The sequence below is a fragment of the Lissotriton vulgaris genome, chromosome 8 (assembly GCF_964263255.1).
Source record: "Lissotriton vulgaris chromosome 8, aLisVul1.2, whole genome shotgun sequence".
In the NCBI taxonomy this organism is placed as follows: domain Eukaryota; kingdom Metazoa; phylum Chordata; class Amphibia; order Caudata; family Salamandridae; genus Lissotriton; species Lissotriton vulgaris.
The window spans coordinates 355,135,650-355,148,355 of NC_141696.1; positions in this window are offsets into that span (position 1 = coordinate 355,135,650).

Below are 12,706 nucleotides of genomic sequence, written 5' to 3' on the forward strand. Positions count from 1 at the left end.
GCCCAAAAAGAAAAAATGAGAAAAATTGTAGCAAGGCTGTAGCAAAAAAAACAGAAAAGTAGATGAACCAGTAATTGTAAGCAGAAACAAAGAGGATTCTGTTGAAGATATTGTTGGATTTCAGTTTGAGAACAGTTCTGGTGTCAGCTGCTATGCTAATGTAGTGGTTAATGTTGTTTTTTTCTCCAAAGTTTGCAAGAACAGATTGTTGAAAATCGGGATCAAAGTTTTTGTTGTTTGTTGAATACTGTGTTTGAGAAATGTAGCAGTGATAGAACAAATATAGAAAGTGTTTCTGATATTCGAAATGATTTAGACATATGTTCTGGTATAACTTAATTTTCTCAGGATATTCAGCAAGATTGCCAGGAATTTCTAATGTACATGCTTGTTGTATTGCAAGAGGAAGGTATAGATGTTGAAAATATTTTTGGCCTTTCTTATAAATCGCAACATGTCTGCGATAATTGTTCCTTTTCAAGTAGTACAACAGTAGATACTGAAAGATTTATATATTTGACTTTACCAGACTGCAAATCAGTGTCTTTTAATAATCTAGTTAGAGCAGCTGATCAAAACATGGTTTGTAACCAATGTAACTCTGCAATGCTATCAACATTATTTATACAAAGTTATGGACAGTACGTAATTTTAATTTTCCAACGATGTAGACCTGATGGAACTAAATTAACAACTTTAATTAAAAATGTTGTGGCTTCTCAATTATCAATTTCAGGAAGAACCTTTGTAACAGTAGCAATTATTTTCCATGATGGTCCTTCAACAACATCTGGACATTATACAGCTTATTTAAAATGTCAAAAAGGCTGGACTTATTATAATGATACTGTTTTGACTTTCCAAAAACGTTTGCCTTTTGACTTAAGAAATTCTTACCTAGTGTTTTTACAACCTAAATTTTAGGAAAAGTAATTGGCCTAGAAAGATTGGAGCAATTAATAAAAGTTAGTCATCAGGATACTATATGATGTTCAGATTCTGATAGTTTACTGGTTGTTTAAGGTTTTATGGACATGATATACATCCTTGGGTGGAGATATAAATATTGTTAGGTGTTACGAAAGACGTTGGAGCTTTTCATGCAGAAGGTCGGGAAATGGAAGGTCAAGAGTATTATTAAGTATTTTCCAAACCAAGGAATTTTTACGTACTATTTGGCCATGTGGGAAAGTATATCATTGAATAATGAGTTTCTCGGGTAAATGTTGATAATATATGTTTTTACATAAGTTTGTAATGATACTCAATTAATTTTAAAACAAGGTTTGCCTTTTGACTTAACAAATTCTTACCTAGTGCTTTTAGAACCAAAATTTTAGTGTAAGTAATTGGACAATGAAGGTTGGAGCAGTTAATAAAAGTAAGTGTGTTGTTCAAAATTAGTTTGTGAGTGAACGTGATCAAGATAATTAGTAAACTGGTAGTTGTCATAGAGGTAGTGTAAGTGTATCACATAGTAAGTGATATCGGTATTATAGGAAATGTTAATCAAGAGTAAGTCAGAGGTGCAAATATAATTATTGTTAGATGATGAAATAGATGTTGTACTTTTCATTCAGAAAGTCGGGTAAATGGAAGTTTAAAACTACTATTAAGTAATTTCCAAAAAGAGGAATTTCTGTATACCATTTGGCCATGTGAAAAGGTATGTAAATGAAGAATACGTATTTCAGGTAAATGTGGTTAATATATGTTTCTATATCACTTTAGTTTGAGAGTATAATAATGAGATACTGTATCTTAGAAATTGCTGTTTGGAAGAAAACATTTAAGATATGTTTTTTCTAAGTTTTATGGTTTTTTTGAAACACAATCATTTTGATTGTGTTTTTTTTGCCCGCTGTGATATGATGAATAGTATTGAACTCACTGTTTTTAGTGAAAATCAATATATTCTGAGAACAGCAAAAATAAACCATATAACATGTTGTACAAGTTAATTTGCATTTTGTATTGTGAAATATATATTATAACTGATTTGTTTAATTGTTTCATTTTGCCAAGTTTGCAGTAATTCCATTCAGCTGTTCGGGCTGTAGCTGTGTCTAAAGGTCCTATGGAAAATTGCATTGGACTCAATTTCACATTCAATTTAGACTCACTGTTGTTAACGCACCTGCACTAATTCCCCCTTCCCTCTCCCTCATTTACCTTCCCTAACTCCTCTTTCCTTTTTCTCCTGCTTTGTCTCTTGTATTGTGAATAATGTATTATAACTGATTTGTTTTTTCGTTTCCACATATATTTCATTTATAAGGTAAGTACGACTGACCAAAAAAACGTTTTTATTTCTCTTTTTGTCTATCCTTCCATCGCTCCCTGTCTCTTACCATGACTCTTTCCATCACCTCATTCTGTCACTCCTTTTCCCTCACCTACACTACCTCATTTTCCGTTCTTTGATCCCTCACTGAGTCTCCTTCTATCACTCCTTCCTTACCTCCCTGTGTGTACTCAATCACTCACTCCCATTGTCTCACACTCACTCGACTTCATCCACCCTCTATCATTTGTCTTTCTTCAACTTCACTGTCCTTCTCTCACTCACCTCACCCTTGTTTCATTAGGCTGCTTCCCTCAGTACCATTTATTCCTATCCTTCACTCCCCTTCTCCTTTCTTGTTTCCCTCACTTACCTTTTCTCAGTTCATCTGATTTACTCCCCTTCACCGCTCTTTCCTACTTTTGCTCCCTTACTCATTAACCTTCCCTCACTCACCTTACTCCACTTCACTTACTCCTTCTGTCACTCCCTTTGAAGTCTGAAATCCTCACTTCTCTTTCTTCACTGTCTCTCTGTTAGCCTTACTTCCTCTGTCCCTTCACTGTCTCACTGCCCTTCCCTTACACTCACTCTCTTTAACTCACCCACACTCCATCACTTGTCTTTCTTTGCTCCCTCACTCAGTCCCCTTCTCTCACTCTTTCCTTCACTCCCTCTGTGTCCTCACTCCCCTTGTCTCACGCTCATTCGCCATCTCTCTTTTGACTGTGCTATGTCTTCCTTTGCCTGTTCCATGTTTCTCTGTGTGTGTGCCATCTTACCCTCTGTCTGCACAATATATGCATGTGCGTGTGTCATCTTACCCTCTGCTTGCACCATCTCACCCTCTACTTGTTCTCTCTCACTCTCTGCCTGCACCATCTTACTCTCTACCTGTGGCATGTGTCCCTATGCATGTGCCATCTATCTTTCTTGACTCTTAATCTCCTTCCTTCTCTCTTGTATTGTGAAATATACATTGTATGCATTATAATGTATTTGTTTCTTGTGTTTTACAGATATTATATTTTTTTTTAATAATTTCTTTACGTTTTTTTATATCTTAGAAGGTAAGTATAAGAAATAAAAAACTTTTTTCGCATCAGTGTCTAAGTTTTCAATATTTATAAGGTAAGTATGAGAATCAAAAATAAGTTTGTTATCACTCTCTTATTGTGACAGAATAACTGCCTCACTCTTTCTCAGTCCCTTGATCCCTCTCTCTCTACATGTCTCTCCCTTACAGTTAATCTTCTTTGCGCTCTCTTTCTACCACTCCTCCTCTTTACGTCAGTCAGTTTCCCTCTTTCTTTATTTTGTACCGGTAAATGCCTTTTCCTATGTAGGAGGCATTTATTTACAGATTTTGTATTTTTGCCGATTCTGTATTTACCGAATCGGTAGAATTACCGAATCGTAAATACAGACTCGGTAAAAATACCAAATCTGTAAATTCTAATGTAGGTAGCACTGTTGACAGTGCTAGAGGCGTCTAAGAATTTGTTATTTACCACTCAATACAATTGGATGGTAAATAAGGAATTCCTGTGTACACATCTGTGCATGTACACCTGTGCCATGTGGCACACATACATGCCCTAAGGGCATGTATTTTTGTCACATTGCACAAAAGCCAAAAACAGGGGTGCTACAGGGTGTCAAAGTGACACCCTGTTCCCCCTGGCAGGATTCGGTATTTACCGATTCGGTAATTACCGAATCGGTATTTGCCATTGATTCCTATGGGCTTCAAGGCCCATAGGAATCAATGGCAAATACAGATTAGGTAATTATTGAATCGTAATTACCGAATTTTACGGAATCAGTAATTAATTTGGTAAAAATACCTACATCCCCATTGCCAGTTCTTAAATACCGAATCGGTACGATTCGGTATTTAAGAAGTGGTAATCTGGGATTACCTACATCGGGCCCTCAGTATTTATGAATAGGTAAATCGAGATTACGTACATCTGGCCCATTGAGTTGTAACATATTTATATACATATGTTACATTTCAGTGCTTTGGAAGTAGTACAGTATACTATAGGTAAACACTTTATAGGTTTATGCTGTACCACATCCTTATAGTTTTGCACTTTGACATTCACTATGACAAACTTTTACATACAAACATAGAAATTTAGTTATTTCTTTAACCAGTAGAGGTAGTTCTAAAAAAGACTATTTTTTGTGTTTGTTTTTATTTTGCTTGAAAAACGATGTAAAAAAATAAACTTTTTAAGGCAGATAATTGTTCAACCGGAACAAACTATGAAAAATAAAGAAAAACATTATGGGGTGCACCTGTGCTTCCTGTTTTTTTTGCAGCATAACTTGAATGGACTCTTGTCCAAAGGCTATCAGTTTCTGGCAACAAATGCATTGCATCATCAAATTCTTAAGTTCTGGTTGGATATTTGCAACCATTGATGCTTGCATTGGTGGTGCTGTTGGTTGAGAAGAAGTGCTGGGAGCAGAGCCCTGCTCCTCTGATGATCTTTTCATTACAGCATTACTCCAATTGTTTGGGTGTATATTCTTGACATGGCGTTCCATGCTAAAAGTTACAAAGCTGTACTTCTTCTGTGGATCCCCTCTGGAAAGTACAGTGTCACAGATTTTGCATGTGACAAAAGGCGCATTTACCTTTTTTTGTCCTTCTGGGAATTACATTTTTTTCCAAACTATGGACTCTTTCGGTGATCTAGGGATTTCAGGAACAAACTCTTCTGAAGATGAACTGGACGAATCCTCAAGTTCCTGGTGTTCAGAATGCTCAGGTTCCTCTTGTTCAGAATGCTCAGGTTCCTCATGTTCTGAATGCTCAGGTTCCTCTTGTTCTGAATGCTCAGGTTCCTGCTGTTCAGACATTTCAATAGATTTTTCAGGAGCAAAGTGCTGATGAAAAAAGGTGTTTCTTCCTCGAAAGCCAAAGAAGAATGATGAAGATGGGAGGGGTCTTTCAAGAATTGGAGTAGGAACTATTATAAACCAATAAAATCTTTTGTTATGAGGTCACATGGTTGGACGTAAGCTTACAAAGCGTTTACGGAGCATTTATGGAGCGCTTACGTAAGCTTACGGTGCGTTTACGTATTACGTATTATTTACGGAGCGCTTACGTCATCTTACGATGCCCTTACGTAGTACGCACCCTCGCGAGATTTATAATTGCTTAAAAAAAGTTATATATGGTCTTCAAAAGTTTAAATTAACATGTTCTTTATTATCCCTGATAATGTGTACCTTTACATTGTGCAATGAATACGTAGATATAACGATTTAAAGTTTATAAAACTTGAAGCTTTTACGGAGCGCGGACGGAGCTCTTACGTTGCGTTCACGTGCGACGTACCCTCGCGAGATTTGTTACTACTTCAAAAAGTAATATACTGTTGTTAAAAGTTTAAAAAAACATTTTCTACATTAAAGCAGATATTGTCTACCTTTAAAATCTACATTAAAAATGTAGATATTATGTTTTAGAAATTTAAAAAATGTGTCGGGGTAAGAACTCAGAGCGTTTACGGTGTGCTTATGGAGCGCTCACGGTGTGCGGACCCTGTAATCATATTAAAAAAAACTTGAAAATAAAAATGATATATATATTATAATTAATATATATATTCACTGAAAAAACCATAGGTTTCAAGCCTTACATAGTTAGGTATTAGCATTTAAAAAACCTTGCAAATTCACTGAAAAAAACATAGGTTTCAGGTCATATATAATTAGGTGTTAGCATTTAAAAAAACATGCAAATTCACTTAAGAAACCATAGATTTCAGGTCATATATAGTTAGGAATTAGCATTTAAAAAACCTTGCAAATTCACTGAAAAAACCATAGGTTTCAGGTCATATATAGTTAGGTATTAGCATTTAAAAAAACGTGCAAATTCACTGAAAAAAACCATAGGTTTCAGGTCATATATAGTTAGGAATTAGCATTTAAAAAACCATTGAAATTGCTCCTATATAGTTAGTTGTACTAACTATATTTCGCGCACCCGCAATCCACTGCAGATTATGTCACATATTACATCATTCATGTCATGGTCAGTGACATCACTGATGACATCACTGATGACATCTCAAATGACATCACTGATGACATCTCAATTGACATCACTGATCACATCACTGATGATATCATTCATGTGATAATACGATGCACCTCTTCACACTCTAATATAACATTTGATACACCCAGTGTTAAACACAGACTACCATTCTTGAAACCATTGACACACCAATACCAGTTACTACATACGCACACACTGATTGCTAGGTCTATACACACATCCAATCATTTACCCATAGAATCACTCTTACATACAGTCACTCATCAATACAACACTATCATCTGCACTCAAACACCTATACAGACACTCACACTCTGCCACTCATCCATGGAGTTACTCACACATCTTGTCAGTCATGCAAAGAATCAATCACACTTTCATTTCCTCAACTATACAGTTATACACACAACACCTTACTTATTCAAACATATACTAACACATACTTACTTTGTTATACAATTACTGATACAAGTACACAATGATCCATACAGCCACTCGCAAAATCAGTGGCTCTTATGTATAGTCATTTATATATGCCAGCTACCCACACACACACTCAGTCTCCCATACAAATAATCGGGCAACCAATCAATAACACATACAGCCACTCATATAGCTACTGATCAACACATGCAGTAGCTTACACAACAACAGACATACTGATGCACACATTCAGACAGTTTAGTCACTATCCCATGCATTCAGTAAGACACATGTAATCACTCACTCATACATTCAGTCATGTACCTACTAAATCTTTCATCCAGACACTTATACATCCACTCATTCTTTAATATGTAAAACATATTTAAACTTTACAGAAACACACAGTCACTGGATGATGTTATCAGTGATGTCATCAGTGATGTCATTTGAGATGTCATCAGTGATCTCATCAGTGATGTCACTGACCATGTCATGAATGATGTAATATGTGACATCATCAGCAGTGGATTGCGGGTGCGCGAAATTTAGTTAGTACAACTAACCATATAGGAGCAATTTCAATGGTTTTTAAATGCTAATTCCTAACTATATATGACCTGAAACCTATGTTTTTTTCAGTGAATATATATATATATATATATATATATATATATATATATATATATATATATATATATATTCACTGAAAAAAACATATGTTTCACACCAGTTATAGTTAGCAGGAAGTTTTACTCACATAAAACCATTGAAATTCCCACGTTATAGTTAGTTGGACTCACTATAACTTTCGCGTGCAATGCACTGCTGATGACGTCACATATTACATCACTCATGACATGGGCAGTGACATCACTCATGACATCACTGATGACACCATCCAGTAAATGTGTGTCTTTTTGAAAAATGAATTTGTTTTATATATGTATATGTAAAAGTTGATGGAAGAAGAAATGTTTAAATAAGTGTCTAAATGGATGTTTGTTTTATAAAAATGGATTAGTTAACTGGCTTATTAAGTGTTTCTTAGTGAATACATATATTAGTGAGTAATGTTTAAATATTTATATATATGTATTAGTGTTTCACTTTGTGTCTAAGTGACTGCATGGGTTGGCGAGTAGGTACATGTGTAGGTATATGGGTTATTAGATGATTAACGTGGGAATTTCAATATATATAAAAACAAATTTATTTTTCAAAAAGACACACATTTACTGGATGGTGTCATCAGTGCTGTCATGAGTGAGGTCACTGACCATGTCATGAGTGATGTAATATGTGACGTCATCAGCAGTGCATTGCACGCGCAAGTTATAGTGAGTCCAACTAACTATAACGTGGGAATTTCAATGGTTTTATGCGAGTAAAACTTCCTGCTAACTGTAACTGGTGTGAAACCTATGGTTTTTTCAGTGAATTTAACACCTTGGCTGCTAGGCGTTTTCCCCCTCCTGTGCTGAAAATTACCATTTTGCTGGTGTCATGACGAGCTCAGCTCGTCATCAGCACAGCTCAACTGTGCATCATAACGAGCTGAGCTCGTCATGAGCATCGAAAGGGTTAATAGGTTTTTTAAATGCTAATTCCTAACTATAACTGGTGTGAAACCTATGGTTTTTTCAGTGAATTTCATAGGTTTTTTAAATGCTAATTCCTAACTATATATAGGGCCTCAAACCTATGAAATGTATTATTTTTATAATGAATCCTATATTGTATATTTATATAATATTTTTATTTTTTTTGCCATGGTGCGCTCCCGGGGCGCGCCTTTGATGAAGGGCGTTGGCCCGAAATGCGTCAGAGCAGCGGCAACCTCGAAGCTGTCCCTGTTCTTACAGATCTCCTGGGGGTGCGTCTCAACACGTGGGGCAACTCTTTCTTTATATATATATATGTATATATATATATATATATATATATATATATATTACCTACTGGCGGTCGCCAGTAGGTATATATAGTTAGGATTTTTTCTCTATGGGATTTTTGAAAATTCTATGTCTAATAACTTTGGCGTTTGTGGACGGAATTGGCTAAAATTTTCAGGAAAATGGAACATTTTGTTTCTGAGCAGCCCCTGACAATTTGGGGGGGTTTCATCAAGGGGGGGCCGAGAAAAAAGGGGGGTCCCAAAACGCGTTTTTCCCATGTTAATTTCCATAGGGCGGTTGGCCTCACTTTTAGCTCGAACGGCTGAATGGATTTGCACGAAACTTGGCAAAATTGTAGGGACTGTTAGCCCGATGTGCCTTTGCTAGGTCTCAATATATGTGCTCCAGTGGATTTTGAGTAATTTAGGTTCAAAAAAAGATATATATCTGGGCGGAGCCTAACCACACATCTGATCTGATTGGCTGTCAGCACTTCATCCAAGAAGTGTTGGCAGCCATCTTGGGACCAATATACATGATAGCACCTCATTAAAAAGCATTGTAGTTAATAGAGGGTTTTAGGACTTTAGTTACATTATAAATCATTTGTTGATGGTACCATACTCGTTTTAGGAATTGTGGTGGGTTCTAAGGTGATTTTACCATGTGAAAAAACCTTCTGCTGTGATATCATGAATATTGTTTGAAAGAAAACTAATATCTCATGATTTTCCCACAGTGGTTTGGAAGGGGATCTATAAGCTAAACTGAAAGCATATTTTCTGTAAATTCACATTATCTTTCTCAGTCATGTGAAAATGAAGTCTGACATTCTCAGTAAAACCTGTACATCCAACAAGGACAGAGACTGTCAGTTGATTCCTTTGTGCTCTACTGCAGCCCCCTAAAGTGTTCTAAAGAACAACTAGAGCGCTAACAGTCCTACGTATTACAAAGGTATAGCACACCTGGAGCCATCGTGATGGGAATAAAGTGGTAACTCTTAAAACATTTAATTTAAAAAGGAACAAAATGAGGGGGTATATTATGCAATAGAAGGTATTATTAGTGCTGCAGAAAGAAAAATTAGGGCACATTTTGAGTGACTTTTCAAATCCTCTTCTATTTCATTAAAAAATTCTGACATGCAGTCTCCCAAAATGGCCACCAGAGACAAAAGAGCCCAAATGTAGCCCAAATATCACCCAGATGTAGCCCAAGTATAGCCCAATGACAGAATGTCCCAGAGTGTTCTAAAGAACAACTAGAGCGCTAACAGTCCTACTTATTACAAAGGTATGGCACACCTGAAGCCATCTTGATTGGGATAAAGTGGTAACTCTTAAAACATTTAATTTAAAAAGGAACAAAATGAGGGGGTATATTTTGCCATATGAATTATGATTAGTGCTGCAGAAAGAAAAATTAGGGCACATTTTGAGTGACTTCTCAAACCCTCTTCAATTTCATTAAAAAATTCTGACATACAGTCTCCCAAGATGGCCACCAGAGACAAAAGAGCCTAAATGTAGCCCAAATATCACCCAGATGTACCCCAAGTATAGCCCAATGACAGAATGTCCCAGAGTGTTCTAAAGAACAACTAGAGCGCTAACAGTCTTACTTATGACAAAAGTATGGCACACCAGAAGCCATCTTGATTGGAATGAAGTGGTAAGTCTGAAAACACTAAATTTAAAAAGGAACAACATGAGGGGGTTAATTTTGCCATAGAAAGTATGATTAGTGCTTCAGAAAGAAAAATTAGGGATCATTTTGAGTGACTTCTCAAATCCTCTTCTATTTCATTAAAAAAATTCTGACATGCAGACTGAAACATGCACTTTGAATACCAGCAGCAGACGTCCCTGGTGAGCAGTAGCTTTACTACAGTGATCTAATGTGCAACTAGAGTGCTAACATTCAGAATTTATGGCAAATGTGTGACACATCTGAATGCCTTCTTGATGGAACCAAAGTAAACAAGCATTGAAAATGCAATAGATCTCGCCCTCGTTTAAGTTAAAGCCATTCTGTTTGTAATGAGGTGGCTTTTTAGCTTTGCTTTTATTAGTGTTTTTTCAACTTTCATGTAAATAACATGCATCTGTATGCATATAAGTATATGTATGCATGCATTTATGTTTGTATTTATATAGATATACAGATGATATATGTTTATATATGTATGTATATATATATATTCACTGAAAAAACCATAGGTTATAGACCATATATAGTTAGGAATTAGCATTTACAAAACCTTGAAAATTCACTGAAAAAACCATAGGTTATAGACCATATATAGTTAGGAATTAGCATTTACAAAACCTTGAAAATTCACTGAAAAAACCATAGGTTATAGACCATATATAGTTAGGAATTCGCATTTACAAAACCTTATTTTACTCACACAAAACCATTGAAATTCCATATATAGTTAGTTGCACTAACTATATATCGCGCACCCGCAATCCACTGCTGATGATGTCACATATTACATCATTCATGACATGGTCAGTGACATCACTGATGACATCTCAAATGACATCACTGATGACATCACTGATGAAAACATCCAGTGACTGTATGTTTCTGTAAAGTTAAAATATGTCTTACATATTGAAGAATGAGTGGATGTATAAGTGTCTGGATGAAGGATTTAGTAGGTGCATGACTGACTGTATGAGTGAGTGATTAAATGTGTCTCACTGAGTGCATGGGTTAGTGACTAAACTGTCTTAATTTGTGCATCATTATGTCTGTTGTTCTGTAAACTGTTGCATGTGTTGATAAGTAGCTATATGAGTAACTATATGGGTTATTGATTGGTTGCCCAAGTATTTGTATGGGAGACTGAGTGTGTGTGTGGGTGGCTGGGAGGTGTATGACTCTGTGCATAGATGTGTGAGCAGTTGATTCACTAGATGTATGGTTTCAAAAGTGCATGTGGAAACAGCTGTATGGGCGGTTGACTGTGTGCATGAGTGTATTGGTGAGTGAATGGATATCTCAGTGCTACATGTCAAAGTAAGTACATATGTAAAACACAGTACATGTGAGAGTTGACATATATAAATAACTGTGCATAAGAGCCAGTGAATGTGTGAGTGGCTGTATGGATCATTGTGAACTTGTATCAGGGATTGTATAAGAGAGTAAATATGTGTTAGTATATGTTTGAATAAGTAAAGTTTGTATAACTGTATAGTTGAGGAAATGGAGGTGTGATTGATTCTTTGCATGACTGACTAGGTGTGTGAGTAACTCCATGGATGAGTGACAGTCTGTGAGTGTCTGTTTACACTGATTGTATCTAAGGTTATATTAGAGTCTGAAGAGGTTCATCGTATTATCACATGAATGATATCATCAGTGATGTGATCAGTAATGTCAAATGAGATGTCATCAGTGATGTCATTTGAGATGTCATCAGTGATGTCATTTGAGATGTCATCAGTGATGTCATCAGTGATGTCACTGACCATGTCATGAATGATGTAATATGTGACATCATCAGCAGTGGATTGCGGGTGCGCGATATATAGTTAGTGCAACTAACTATATATGGAATTTCAATGGTTTTGTGTGAGTAAAATAAGGTTTTGTAAATGCGAATTCCTAACTATATATGGTCTATAACCTATGGTTTTTTCAGTGAATATATATATATATATATATATATATATATATATATATATGTATGTATATATATATCCCTTACATAAGATCTCCCTCCGTTTGGATCAAGAAAATCATCCGGCACTCAGTCCTTTTTATTTCAAATTAAGTACATCTACGCGTTTCGGGAGTGGTGCTCCCTTGTTCACGATGTTTCACCATTACACACACCAAGTTAAAATACGTTTTTTTCAGGGGTGGTAACAATAGATGACGGACTTGATTTTACAAACAACGACCATTTCTATTTAGAATGCGGCGGCCATCTTATCACATGTTTGTTGTAACCAGGTAAATGCTGCAAATTAAATCTTGTAGCCATGCGTCATATTT